At 38.5% G+C, this 12819-nt stretch overlaps 2 long non-coding RNA genes across 2 annotated transcripts in view; both read left to right on the top strand.

Moving 5' to 3' along the window:
• The window catches only part of LOC120878036, a 37797-nt gene extending 35634 nt beyond the window's left edge, over positions 1-2163 (top strand). The window contains exon 7 of the long non-coding RNA XR_005724443.1: positions 1580-2163. This is a non-coding gene — a long non-coding RNA (uncharacterized LOC120878036). The remainder of the gene's footprint in view (positions 1-1579) is intronic.
• Positions 2164-3770: 1607 nt separating this feature from the next.
• On the top strand, positions 3771-12435 carry LOC120878035. The gene is made up of 3 exons (XR_005724442.1): positions 3771-3868; positions 10361-10405; positions 11212-12435. It is a non-coding gene; the product is annotated as an uncharacterized LOC120878035 (long non-coding RNA).
• The last annotated feature ends 384 nt before the right edge of the window (positions 12436-12819 follow it).

Raw genomic sequence — 12819 nt, 5'->3', positions numbered from 1 at the left:
TGCTAAGTGAAAGAGCCAAGCAGAGACAAATACTGCTCTGTATGGTATCATATATATGTGGAATTAAAAAACAAAACAGTAAAACTCATTCAAACAGAGAATTGAAAAGGAGTAGCCAAAGGCTGGAGGCTGGGGAAAATGGGAAGAGCTTGGTAAAAGGGTATAAACTTTCAGCTGTTAGGTGAATAAAGTCTGAAGATCTAAAGTAAAGCCAGGATAACTGTAGTTAACACTGTAAGGTATAGTTTTGAATACTTACATTCTCAGTCATCTTTCATGTTGCTACTTTCTAAAGAGGAAAGACACTTCATTCTTTAGGAAGTTTCTAGACATGGATTTTTGCCATGTTGATGTTTGTACTGGATGAATGAAGTAGAAGCCTCAGGGCATGAGATGACTTCTATTTCATATAGCCAATCCTCAAAACCCGCATTTCAAACAAGTGTATAGTCAGAAATCATTTGAGTAGATTATCTGATAAAAGTTTATGAAACATAATTGGGTAAATGAATTATTATGATGGTGTTTTCACAAAAGAAAAAAGTCCTCATATATGGATGAATTTTTACACAATGAAAAACTATGCCCCTTGGAAAATTTTGTGATTGAATTTCTTAGTACTACATTTTGCTATGGCTCTATACCTAAGGACTCAGTGATCTCACCATGGATTACTTGGCGTGTAAGCCAAATTGGTTATCTTATTTATGACAGAATCTCAGCTTATTCTTTGTCTCCAGATACTTTCACACTGTTGTGTGTGTGAGGGATTGGGGGAAGAAAAAAATGCAATTAATTTCAGTCAAACTGATTATTTACAAATCCTTTTTAAAAAAGACACAGCTGGTTGAGTGATTTATTGGCTGACGTAATCTTTGTGCTTATGGAAATATGAATTGATTAATGCTCTCTGTCTAAACTTTGCTTTTGTTTTAATGGACTAGTAATAAATAGGAATTTTGGTCAGTTTGATGTAATCCAAAGTAGAAAACAAAGGACAACTAATGAGTAGGCCTCCTATTTGTTTTAAGGCACTCCCTGGAGTAGAGGATTTCCTTTCCAGCTATGCCTTCTAGATGACTGTATCTGTTAGTGCAGTTGTATACGTGACACCTTGTAACGGCACAGCTAGATTAAAAGTAGAGCAAATGCATTCAGACTCTTTCTAGTTTTAGCATTACTGAAAAAGGGAATTTTTCATTAATTATACTTCTTAGTTAACAGAATTATTTTGTACACAACACATTTCAAAGAATTAGAATACACTAAAATATACAGTATTGCTACTGTATAAATTTTATCTTTCTATTATTATCTTCATATCCTCCTTCTGGAATTTAAGTTGAATTTTATTTTAACTGATAGAGTATATTTTAGTTGGCATTATGGTCTGAATTATACTCCTTTCAAAATTCATATGTTGGAGCCCTAAGCTCCAATATAACTAACTTTGGAGATGGGCCTTTAAAGCAGTCATTTGGAATTCCATGGACAGAGGAGCCTGACAGGCTACAGTCCACGGGGTTGCAGAGAGTCAGACGTAACTGAGCGACTAACAGTTTCACTTTACTTTTTCAAGGTTAAATGAGGTCATCTTGGATCAATAGGACTAGTGTCTTTATGAGAAAAGGAAGAGATTATAGGAATGCACGTCAACAGAGGAAAGGCCCTGTGAGAACATACCAAGAAGGCAGCCATCTGCGAGCCCAGGAGTGAGGCCTCAGAAGACATGAACCCTGCCAGCACCAGGATCTTGCACTTCCAGCCTGCAGAACAGTGAGAAGAAAGTTATGCTATTTAAGATACCTGTGTGAGGAATGAATATTTTGTTATGGCAGCCATAGCAAAGTAATATAGTTGGAAACTGTTCTGTGTTTTTTAATTTAGTCCTAAAAATAACTCACATCTATCCATTTTTAGAAATACTAGCATACATGATAACAAATGAGTGTCAATTAGAGGCTTTTGAAAAAAATTCAATTTGGATGAAATTAGACACAGTTTCACTTCTCTGAGTTTAACATGTAATTTAGAGCAGTAAAGACTTCCACCTTTACAAATCACTGTTTTAATCTTATCACCAATGTTTGTTGTAAAATATTTAGAAAACATAGGACAAAAGAAAATCACAAGTGGCTCAGAGGTTAAAGGGTCTGCCTGCAATATGGGAGACCTGAGTTCGATTCCTGGGTGGGGAAGATCCCCTGGAGAAGGAAATGGCAACCCACTCCAGTATTCCTGCCTGGAGAATCCCATGGACGGAGGAGCCTGGTGGGCTACAGTCCATGGGGTCACAAAGAGTCGGACATGACTGAGTGACTTCACTCACTCACTCTCTGAAATAGTTTGATATCTCAACATAGCCAGTAATAAAAAATCGAGAGATTAACTACAGAACCTAATTTAAACTAGTGATTTTAAATTTAATATATGAATATCATTGTCATTAAATATACTTCATATGTACCTATACACACACAACAATTTGAAAGCTATGTCATCAAATTCTGTTTAATGAATTTAGCATAATTAATGTAACCAATCAACTGCTGTTGGATAATTAGAATGTCAAATATCTTCAGTAAGAAACAGGACAAATATGGTAAATTCTCTATGACAAATTTTCAAAAATTAACATATGCATATTTTTAGCTGTCCCTCTTCTAAAGCCTTCTCTTCTCCCTTCCAAAGAGGAAAGCTACTTTGTTTTGGCAATTTAAGGCTTGGGGTTTTGGCTATGTTGATCCAGGAAATGGATGAATTAGAGCACTGTTTAAGTCTAAGAGGCTATATTAATTCACTTGAGGAAGACACATGCAAGACAAGGAAAAAGTTGATCTGAAAAGATGGAGAAAAGAGGTGCCGAGAAGAAATGACCAGCGCTTACGTAGATTAAAAGGTTTTGGAGAGTTTTAATAGAGAGTCAGAGACAGTGGGAGCATCTACCCAACTGTAGTGAGGATTTTAGGGAAGATAAATGGAGGAAGAGGATTTTTAGAAGTTCTGTGGGGTATGACTAAAATACCCTTCATAAGTCCTTTTGAGAAATCTTACAATTTTCATGTTTTAAGTATTTTTGAATATCAGATGTTTTCTTTAAAATATAAAAAACACTGATTAAAACCGCCACAAACGTTATGTATTCATTTTAATACATAACAGGGATCTATCTATCTATGTGTGTGTGTGTGTGTATACATATATATATGTATACAGCTTAATTCTTGAATATACTCAATTTATAAATAACATGCCTCATAAAAAGGGTGTGCAAATTTTAAAGGTTTTAATCTATATTTTTAAACTGCTATATAAGAAATCTCTTTATATCCATTGACAGTATTTCAAAGTGCTTGTTTTCTTACATTTCTTCAACTTTGCCAACTGATAAACAATGATGTCAAATTATTTTAACTTTCATTTTTATTAAATGTGTGTAGATATTTTCTCATATTATTTCTCTGTCTCTCTTTCATATTATTACCGTTTCATCTCTCCCTCTCATATAAATGGCAAGCCTATAAATTTTCTTTGTAATTAAAGGTTGCATAATAGCTCATGAAATGTATAATTTCCAATATTTATAAGATTTTTTGCATAGTATTTTCACTTTTAAGTGAAATGCAAAGCCTATATGTTACTTTTAAAAAATCTAGTTTCAGGTAATGGTGCAGATGTAATGTTTTCTAAAACAACAAAATGCTGTAGTTAGAACTCTTAGAAAATACTTTTCTTAGTTATCATTCTTTCTTAGAATATGGATTATTTCTTCAGTTAAAAGGGTTGATTTTCAGATTCAATTTAACTTTCTTTTGGATAGATGTTGTCCGACAGACTCCAGAACTCTCTTTAACTTGAGAGAAAATTGGTGAGTAGACAAACTCATTCATATTTTTACTTTTATCGCCTCAGTAGTTTTAGATATGTTATTCCTTATTACCATTTAAGCCTTAAGCTTCCACCTGTGCTCTTGATCAGATTCCCTTTTCCGTTTCTAATTTCAAGTAGTAAAATCTATCAACAAACTAATAAGTCAAGACAAAACTTGAAAATCACATTTAATACCAGCTTTTCCTCTACATTTTCTATGTGAAATCCTATCAATTTTATTTCCTGACATATTCAGTATGTTTCTTTTTCCTGCCTATGGCAAATAGTGCTTAGCATAGGCCCTTATTAGCTCATAATGATCTTTTTCATAAATTTCTTAATGCATCTTCATCACCTAACGAATCCCAGACTCTGCTCATCTGGTATCTAAAACCCTCTTGATCAGTTCTAGCTCTCTTGTCCAGTCTCTTCTGTCTCTCCATCTCTTGCATTTTGTTTTGAGTAATTTGTGGTTCCTTAAAATTCAACATGTTTTATGCATCTGTTCTTTTCATAAACTGTTTCCTTGGAAGTAAGAGTCTATGATATGCCTTTTTCTTTGATTTCTTAAATTTAGCTTTTAAGAGTTAGTTTACTTGCCTTTTGAGAGCTTATCTGGTATGGGCCAGGTGCTGATCCTTATATATACATATGTGTGTGTATGCGTCATTCAGTCGTGTCCGACTCTTTGTGACCTCATGGACTATAGCCCACTGAGCTCCTCTGTCCATGGAATTCTCCAGGCAAGAATACTGGAGTGGGTTGCCATTCCCTTCTCCAATATATATATTTTATGATACTTTTCCTTCTGCTTATAACCCTTCTGTACCATGATTAAGCTCTTGGCTCATTTTCTACTTCTCCTGTGGATTAGAAGTAACTTTATGTATAAGAGTGTCTCATTTTCCTTTGTACTTAAAATATCTTATCTAATAGCATATATACATATATGTCTGTATATAGTCATACATGTATATATGCTATTAGGATATATACACACTCACATGCATACAACAGTAAGTAGTTTTTGAACTAAACTGAATGCCACATATTCATTTCTCCTCTATTATGATAAGTATAAGAAATGAGCTACTGTAATTTTCTTAAAAACTTGAAACAAGTTCAGAAAGTGTTTACTATTGTACTTTCTTATTTCACTAGAGGAGGGGGACATCCCTAACCCTTGGCTCCAAGTTTATATATTTAGTGTAAAGGGATGTATCTTATCTGTCTTCTTGGTCAGATAGAAGTTCACATTCAAATCCATAAAGTTATTTTTGTTAACTTTATAGAAAACCTCTATTTTATGAACTATGACCTGCCTTCAAATAACAGCATAACATTAACCAACAGAGAGGAGGCACAAGAAGAAAGCTGAAATATGGGGAGAAAAATATGGGCCCAAAGGAGATAATGAGCTTCCTTGGTGGCTCAAGCAGTAAAGAATCTACCTGTAATGCAGGAGACGTGGGTTTGATCCCTGGGAAGATCCCCTGGAAAAAGGAATGACAACCCATTCCAGTGTTCTTGCCTGGAGAATTCCATGGACAGAGGAGCTTTGGGGGCTACAGTCCATAGGGTCGCAAAGAGTCAGACACGATTGAGTGACTAACACTTTCACAGACTTTCACAAAGGAGAAATAGAGCAAAGTAGGCTTGGAATTCACTGACTTCGATCAAATCTTTGGTAAGCTTACTGGCTTCAGGTAGCAGATCTGCACTCACCTATGGATTCCACACAGCCCTTCCAGTGCTTTATCTTATGGATGGAGGGGAACCTCTGAAAAACAGCCTGAAATAGAGCAACATGATGTGAGATTATGAGACTCTAAACTAATTATTAAGTTTACTTTGACAATGCTGAAAACCGGGAGCTTTCATATGCATACTTCTTCACATCATACACAGATATACCAATAAACAAATTGTAATTCATTCTATTTTTTAATTATTTGTCATAATCTTGTTTGACCTGACAAGGTATATTCCTTAAAGATAGAATGTATAAATCACACTATATTTTTTTAACTCCCTGCACATGAAACGTTGGCTGTGCTCCAGGTATCTAACTGATAATTTTTAGTTTTAAGTTAAAAAAAAAAAAATCTTTTTTCCCAATGACCATTACTAAGAAATCAACATGCCATCAGTGCATAGGTAATATAACCATGAGTTCTCTCCTACCTAACCAAGTTGGGGAGACAGCTAAAAGTATTTAATAACTAATGGTGCTTTTCCCTCCCATTTGTATAGTTTATGGCAGCAGAGAACTAGAGGATTCATGTGTGCTGTGCTTAGTTGCTCAGTTGTGTCTGACTCTTTACAACCCCATGGACTGTAGCCCACCTGGCTCCTCTGTCCACGGGTGGAAGGGGAATAAAAAGAATCTTCCCTCTCCTACATTTGAGAGATTCTATGCCTCTGAATCCTAGATTCTTTGCATGCAGGAGCTGTGACTCATTAGTATTTTATCCCCAGTGCCTGGCACATAGTAGGTACTTACAACATGTCAGAATAAGTTAATGGAGGAGAAAAATCTGTTAAGGAACATCTCAACAATTGAGAGAATGGACAGAATACATGTGGGAGAGGAGTTCATTCAATCAGCACATGCAGGTACAAACCAAATTTTAGATTAGCTAGAACCAGAAACAACTCCCACTTTGTGAATTTAAATTTAGTTAGACCTAAGGGAGTCTCCAAAATCACTGCAGATGGTGACTGCAGCCATGAAATTAAAAGACGCTTACTCCTTGGAAGAAAAGTTATGACCAACCTAGATAGCATATTCAAAAGCAGAGACATACTTTGCCGACTAAGGTCCGTCTAGTCAAGGCTATGGCTTTTCCAGTAGTCATGTATGGATGTGAGAGTTGGACTCTGAAGAAGCCTGAGCGCCAAAGAATTGATGCTGTTGAACTGTGGTGTTGGAGAAGACTCTTGAGAGTCCCCTGGACTGCAAGGAGATCCAACCAGTCCATTCTGAAGGAGATCAGCCCTGGCATTTTTTGGAAGGAATGATGCTAAAGCTGAAACTCCAGTACTTTGGCCACCTCATGCGAAGAGTTGACTCATTGGAAAAGACTTTGATGCTGGGAGGGATTGGGGGCAGGAGGAAAAGGGGACAACAGAGGATGAGATGGCTGGATGGCATCACTGACTCAATGGATGTGGATCTGAGTGAACTCCGGGAGATGGTGATGGACAGGGAGGCCTGGCTTGCTGTGATTCATGGGGTCGCAAAGAGTCGGACACGACTGAGCAACTGAACTGAGCTGAACTGAAGGGAGTCTCAGGTCATGTCTGTTACCTGATTTTCACTTTTGACAAAATGACAAAGAAGTGACATTCAGTGATAACAATCAAGAAACTGATTTTATCCTGTTTTTGGGGGTAGTTTATTTCCTTGTCTTCTTCCTATTTTAAAATGCTTGCAGGTAGCAAAATGAAGCAGAATCAGCACAGCCTCTCAGTGTCACAGCTGGACAATGGTTTGACCACTGTAACAGCTGCCATAATTACCTACAGGCTACTTTCAGGGCCCGCTGCGTGATGGACCGGACCTGGAAGCTCAGCTGTTGCCAGCAGCTGTGGAAGGACATGCTTGCATATATGCACCCACTGTGCTAGGCGTCCTGGTTGAAAGAAACTGAAACAAGGGTTTGGTGTGTGAGTGGAGGCACACTGTGAATAAATACCTAATGCTGATGAGAGCATTATGCCAAAGTCAGGAATCTGTTTGGATAATTGAACATGACATTCATTCTCTTACTGCTGAGTGAAGGAAGGTGGAAAGGTGTATTTTTTGCTTAACTGGGCCTATCACTTTGAAATTTAGCCCCAGTCATCTGTTATACTGAGAGGGGAATGCTGGCATTTTACGAAACATATTCCCCCCAAATAAAGGAAATGTAGTTTGTAATGTTCAGAAGCCAGAGCGTTCGACTAGTCCCCTCATTTCTTTTTCAGGTTTTGCTTAAATTGGCTTGCAGATTTATCTGCCATGCATTGCACATGGATGTTTTTGTCACTGCATATTTTACAACAGCTGTGATCCTGATGGGGATTCAGTTACCCAAAGGCCCCTCTGCATGCAAGCGGTCACCAGGCATCTAATGGGCTGAGGGCTGAAACGACAATAAAGTGAGCAGAGCCATGCAGCTGTGGACCAAATGTAGGGTAATAACTAGCAGTTGGCCATTACGGGGTTAACTGCTGGTGTTCTGGTGAGTATAAAACAATGTGGAGGTCCTGCTCAAAAACACAGCCAAAATGTGAATAGTTCCATTGGGTCAGAGTTAAAATGCTTCTGCTTCCTTTTCAACTGCTGATTATTTTCAGGATACCAATCTTGTGGGAGTGTCTAACACATATATTATTATAATTGTAATTTTTTTGATAACTATGTCATAGTTTTCCAAGATGCTTTTAATTGAAACAAGGGATCATTGCAGAATTATCAGCTTCTTAGTCTCTGGGGTTTCAGCCACTAGTGCCTGTTGCCTATATAATTTCCAGACTTGTTACATCTACCCTAGGAAGAATTTTTACCTATACTTGTTGATTTGAAGAGCCATCCACTCTGTTGTTTTAAACAAATGAAACTGTATCACTGCAATGTCAGTCCAAACATGTGTAATTAACATGGAAAATATGTCTAAGCCATATTGGTCAAGATAGATGACTTCCTTGCATGACTTATAAACAGTTAGAGGCAAAAAGCCAGGATGTCAAAACCAAGTTGTATACCGCAAAGTTTTATCTGGGAGGACTTTCAAATTACAAAGGAAACTAAAGACTAAAATTCAGCCTGCCATACTTTCTCAATAAGGAGGGCAGCTTTCTGGTATCTGTATAAAAATAATCCTCTGTCCTTCTCTTCGACATGTTTTTTTACACTGCAAAGGTCAAAACAGACATCTTATTCTTCTGGAAATGTTCATCAAACAGTATAATGGTACATGTCAGGGCTTTCAAATTATTCTGGCTGGAAACAGGTCTCTAATCTTCTTTTAAATTTTATCAGTGACAGTGCACAGAATTCTCTTTGGAATTCTTTGATCAGCGGCCTAGGCTCTGAAAGGCAGAGTTTAGAACTCTGCTCCCTATGTGTTTTTCTGAGTCTGCTGAAAGTCCTGAGCTTTGACTTTTTTCCTAGGGTTGTTTTCCTAGGTAATGATCCAATAATACTATTATTAACAGGTAGCAGAGCCCATGGGAATGCAGACCACTTACCTGCAGGTGCTCTGCTCCTTCGCTGGCAAAAATGAGCTCACTCTGAGTATACCTGAAGAATCTTTTTGTCCTTAAGTATAATGCACTTCTGTTTTTATGTCATCGGTGGCATCAGTTATAAATTACATGTGCCAAGAACCTCTGAGAAAAATCCTCCTTGTGACTGACTCACATCCAAGAAGGCTTACTTACTAAGGTATAAGTTAACTTAGGAAAAGAAAAATTGCTTGCCTATAGCCCTACACAGCAAGATGGCCCTTTCCAGAAGGGATAATGAATTATCAGTGAAGAGGTTTGTAGACTTACTTATATGGGAAATTCTACCTCTGAGAAAGAGCCCTTGCTTCCATTCAGGTGCTATGCCAACAAGGTTCTTGACTACTTGGTTCGTGAAAGCTTGCTATTCATGAACTAAGCTCATGTTCATTCTAATATTAAAGGCCTTGAGATGTCTAATTTATTCTTTAATTATGAAGCAGCTTGAGCTCTGAGTGGTGTTTTCATACATGAAAGAGAGGTACAGTGAAAGCAAAAGAGGGAGAAAGAGAGGGAAAGAGGTCCAGGAATGTTTCACTCTAGTGTTTCTAAAGGGAAGATTAATTGTCTAAACTGTACTATCTTGAGGTTACCTGAAGAAGGATGTTCATAAAATAAGACTGCTTCCTGCTGCAGAGTTGTTTTCTTGTGTGTTACATAGTTTTGTTTTGTTTTGTTTTAAATATCCATCAAGGAGAGGGAAGTTAATGTTCTGCCAGCTCCATATACATACACGTACTCATGGGCAGGGAAAGTAAACATGAAACCCACGGGCTCCTGGGGAACTGAACGAAACGTGGAAGGCCTCACTTGTCCTTGGGAATGTGCTAAAGCAAGGAAAGTAGAACCATCACCACTCTGTCTTTCCCGGCTTTAGTCCCATGTCAGGATTCTAGAAAACCGTTTCTACCCCTTCTCCCTTCCGTTGGGCACCTCTGATAAGATCTGACAAACCTGGCAGGAGACAGTAAATTGGCACAAGGATGCCTTCCTTTCCATCTTCACTCCCCTGGGGCCTCAGCATGGAGGATAAGACATCTATTCCAGCCCCGCCCTCAATCACTACAGCTGTGCAGTCCTCACTTTTATCTGGATGGACCAAAGACCTAACAGAAGAGTGGGAAAGTATTAGGCATCACCAGAAAAGAACTTAGCAAAAAAGCATGTGGGGTGCTACCTTGTAAGCCAAAACTCAGTTTTATTTTATTTTTTTTTTTAGTACTGAGGCTGATGCCAGTCTGGTCGAGCAACTGCCAACAAATCAGTAAGTATAGTCCAAGGGATTTATTCTTTTTTTTTTTTTTAAGTTGAAGATGTAAGGTAGTAAATTACTTTAAGATATATTCTCAGCCAAAGCTGACCTGGGGATGTGTTATATAAGTGTGGTGTATACCCATGGGCATATAGTCACATACGTGTGTATCAAGGAATGAATCTGTCATCCTGCATGTATTCAATCTCTTGTGAAATTCTGGGCACTGGAAGTTGGTGGCTGCAGCAACCACAGCATATGCTATAAGCATTTCAGCTATTAAAGTATCTGACACTTGGCAGGTGCATTCAAGAATGACAACTCCTGGCAAGTTCCATCTTATCCTTGCACACGAATAATAAAGAGAAAGGAATACTTTCAGTCTGGCAGAAATAAGCAACAGGTGCTAAAGGCCTTTGCTGTAGTTTAACAGGAGGGAGTATATTAAACAGTGTGAAATAAGCAAACATAATTATACTTATAATGAAAATGATGGCTCCTGGTTAATTCTTGTCTAGACTTGTTTAAAGACCCTGGGGCCAGCACACCTTAGGGGAAGGATTATACTCTTTACAAATAACAGAATGCATAAAATATTTAATAGTATACCCTTCATATAGTAAACCCTTCATATAGTAAAAGTCCTTTAGGGATTCTAAAATCTAAGGGCTATTTTTTCAGACGTGGAGCTTTAAGGGTTATCCCATATGTTCAGGGCTGTGGAGGCTCCAGCATGTCCTTATCTAGAATCTGTCTGTCCCTTCTTTAGCTTAAGGAGCTGAATCCAGTATTTTACTCTCTTCTAACATTCATTCTAGGTCTTGAAAGAGATTATTTATTGCATCAAGGCTTCTATTCACCACGCATGTAAGATTGCTAATGTCAACAGTAATTTATTCCTGTATCCCTCCTGTTCTAGAAGCGTCAACGAAGATGGTATATCCCAAAGTTCCTACATCTTTGTATCCCTACTGTATCTTTTGTCTAGTGCTTTGTTTGCAAAATAACTAAGAATGCAATAGCATAATTTGACAATTGTAGTAAAACTGACTAGAATATTTAGGCTCTGGAGTGAAGATTCGCCAAATTCAGAACTGTTTCTAAATTCTGCACCTGTGGTTTTGCCTTAATTAAATTCCCCAAGGCTGTTTCTTTTTCTGTAAAATAAAAATAATATTGAGTTGGTCAAAAACGTCATTCAGATTTCTCCATTCAGCTTATGGAAAAGCCTCAACGAACTTTTTGGCCAACCTAGTAAAAGCATTTAGTTCACAGGCTCTTTTGAAAACTGAGTTAAATAATGCATTTATTTGCCTTAGTAAAAATATCCTATTGTGTTTATTTGAATATGTTACTTATATTTATGTTTTTTAGAGTAGATTTCATTGCAAAGAACTGAGTGGGAATAAGGGTGCTAAGAAAGATCATGTGATATTCAGACTCCTCTAGATGCAATTTCTCTGATAAACTTTCTTCCTGTGTCATGATCTGAGGCTTTGCTAATTAAAGTGTGCTTCACAGACCAGCAGCATTGGCATGGCCTGGGAGCTTATGAAGAAGACAGAATCTTGAGTCCCACCCCAAATTGATTCACAGTCTGTATTTTAATGAGATCCCCAGTGACTTGTGCACTTTAATATTTGAAAAGCTCTGGATTAGACAGCTAAAGTCCTTACTTATCCTTTCAGATGTTCCTCATCTTACCCCTAATTCAATCATGTGGATTAATCTTGTGTAGTTGTAAGGCCGCATGTTTACAGTGCACTTGGTGAGCTGGCACACGGGTGATAGGGGCATGGCAGAGCACACTCACAGGTGAGCAGCTCCAGGGGAGGACTACCCAGTGGCTGTCCTCCCCGTGGGAGCGCTGCAGTCCTGACTACCTCGCACGGCAGATCACAGACACGGCTGAGCACCAGACCTGGAGGCCTCCCCTCCAACACCTAGGGAGCAGACCCCACCCCGACAGGTGCACTGACACCCACAGAGCAAAGGCATACCCTGTGCTATACGCTGGCAGGCTCTGGTCAGCATCACACCAATCAGACTCCCTGCTGCTGCTGCTGCTAAGTCGCTTCAGTCGTGTCCGACTCTGTGCGGCCCCATAGACGGCAGCCCACCAGGCTCCCCCATCCCTGGGATTCTCCAGGCAAGAACACTGGAGTGGGTTGCCATTGCCTTCTCCGAATCAGACTCCCTAGCAAGGGGATAATGGCATAAATCTCTGGACCAACCTTACCCACTGGGGAGCAGACACCAGAAGTAAGAGGAACTACTTTAAAATTTCTGAATTGTCAGACAAGTCCTTCAGAACAAATGACACTTCACTGACACGTTATTTTAATTTTTCTGGTACACACTCAGACCCCAGAAGCTATAATTGATGCTGCCTCTTCTTCCCTCTCTCACCCCCTAACACTTTCACA

This window comes from Oryx dammah, unplaced genomic scaffold (assembly GCF_014754425.2).
Source record: "Oryx dammah isolate SB20612 unplaced genomic scaffold, SCBI_Odam_1.1 HiC_scaffold_18, whole genome shotgun sequence".
NCBI lineage: Eukaryota > Metazoa > Chordata > Mammalia > Artiodactyla > Bovidae > Oryx > Oryx dammah.
This window is presented reverse-complemented; position numbering and strand designations above follow the sequence as displayed.